This window comes from Berghia stephanieae, chromosome 14 (assembly GCF_034508935.2).
Source record: "Berghia stephanieae isolate SIO BIC M18660-M18661 chromosome 14, UCSD_Bste_1.3, whole genome shotgun sequence".
Taxonomy (NCBI): domain Eukaryota; kingdom Metazoa; phylum Mollusca; class Gastropoda; order Nudibranchia; family Aeolidiidae; genus Berghia; species Berghia stephanieae.
Window position 1 is genome coordinate 30,330,893 of NC_088373.1, and position 2,500 is coordinate 30,333,392.

The following is a 2,500-nucleotide window of genomic DNA, read 5'->3' on the forward strand; positions in this document are numbered from 1 at the left end:
GATCTTTTAATGTATTGACGACCAGCATAAATCTAGACTAGAAAATACGATGCCATCACTCTGAAACCAAAGTATCATTAATTTACACAAGATATAAAAATAAAATTTCTTTTATTCATCTCCAAGGGGAAATTTTGTCTTTAGGGTCTAGTCCAAGGGGAGACTGGAATTGCAATAACCCAGGCGTCGCAAAGTGAGCTATTAGGGCAGCAGCTTCTTATGGTTCACACTATTATGTTATGACGATCGACCCAATCAGCAAAGTCCGGTCCGCATTCGTGCACCGTCGCGAATCCGCCTGGTAGCATCGTCACACCACAGCTAGTAGGGCGAGGTGACTTCCTCAAGGCCACACAACGAGGCGGGGAGTCGCTCGTCTGTAGGTTATCGAACTCGGTACCTTTTGGGTACGAAGCAAAGACCGTGCCGCTGAGCCACGCTGTCCCCTAGGAATCCAGTCGTCCGGAACAGTAACTTTACACTTCCAATGAAATAGGAACCAGTTTTTTTTACATCACACTTTTCTTCCCTTATTTCGTTTGATAACGTATGGAACATGGTATTGGACTTACAATAATTAGCGGGAAAGAGGGAACAGGGACGCCCAAAGACTAGATGGTGGGATAAGGTAAAAGATGATATGAAAGAACTGGGCCTGGAGGAAGATGATGCTCTGAACCGAGATGCATGGAGATGTGGCATTCATTATGGCAACCCTGCAAAATGCTAACGGAGAAGAACTGAAGAAGAAGAAGAAGAAGAAGAAGAAGAAGAGAAGAAGAAGGAAGAAGGAAGAAGGAAGAAGGAAGAAGAAGTAGAAGGAGAAGGAGATGGAGATGGAGATGGAGATGGAGAAGAAGAAGAAGAAGGAGGAGGAGGAGGAGGAGGAGGAGGAGGAGGAGAAAAAGAACGTATAGAACATCGGGAGTCAGTTACTTCCCCCTCCAAAGTTTTTGCTGAAACTTGAGTCAAATTGCTGAAGGCATGGGAGGGGCAGGCGGAAGGGGGAGGGGTAGGGTGCGAGTGAGGAGGGGGGGGGGCAGACATTAATGGTGATTAGCTTTGATTACATCGTTAAAAAGTTTCATCGCACCCCAACAATTTTCATTCACCAAAAGAACTCTTTTAATCAGCGGCCATTCTTAAAAAGCAACACAGCAGCATCCGTCCGTCTCGAAGAACTTTTGTACTCTTTCCTGTCTGGTGTGCGCATGACAGGAAATGCGCATGTCCAAAATCACGTGATGAGATTACCGTGTTGAATGATGGCCGCCTAGGAACAATAACAGCCAATCTAAAGCGGATTCCAGTCTAGTCGAACTCCGCAATAAAAATACACTTGCTTGATGCCCCCTCTTTCATTTTATCCTTTATGACCCTCTATTTATTCTCATCTTCTCAATCGTTACACCATGCCACCCCCCCCCCCCCCCTCTCTCACTATCTCCATGTCTCTCTCTCAATATCTTCCCCTTCTCTCTCTCTATCTCTCTCTCTTCTCTCTCTCTTCTCTCTCGCTCTCTAATTTTCTCTACCATGCAATCATCTACAATCAACCATCACTCACACCCAGCCTCTCTCTCTAACTCTCTCTCTCTCTCTCTCTCTCTCTCTCTTCTCTCTCTCTCTCTCTCATTTTCTCTACCATGCTCTTAATCAATCATCACTCACACCCAGCCTCTCTCTCTAACTCTCTCTCTCTCTCTCTCTTCTCTCTCTTTTCTCTCTCTCTTCTCTCTCTTCTCTCTCTCTCTCTCTCTCTTCTCTCTCTCTCTCTCTCCCTCTCTCTCTCTCGATGGTTCGTCGCCGGTCGACAAGGTAAGGCAATGGCAATCTATTATAAGTACATGGGGCAAAATGACACTGAGTCAGGTAAATAGAACTCAAAGAGACAAAATGTATGGAATAAATATTAACTATATAACGAAAAATATTATGAAAACACTAGTGAGTTCAACAGATCACGCAATATCAATAAGAAAGAGATTACACACTCTGACCTGACAGACAGACCAGGTCAGGTCAAGAACATGATGTCAAGCCCATGTCAATCGTTTGCTCTCGGCATGTCTTGCACGTAAAACATACATTAAAATTAAATCAGCGCATAATCGATGCTACCAGTGGTATTTTATTCGCACTTAGTAAAATGTTAAGAATTTATTACTGGCTGATAAAATAGTAATTATGTTTGGCCTTACGCAGATGAGAAATGTCAAATCTAATCTGAAATGTACATGCAATGAAACAACAACTTATTGGGCGCCACTGTGACGATTTGGAAAGATGGACGTAAATTAGAGCACCTGGCCAAAAGATGTTGGACGGTTTGACAAAATGAATAGCAATGACTATGAACATTTTTTTCTCTTTTTGAGGAAATTTTTTGTCTAAAATCAAAGCCCTATCTCCACTGAGTAAAAATGTTTTTGAATTTTGAAAATCCATTCATAAATAAACAAGTTATGCAGTTTCAAAGGTGTCATTTATTTGGATGACC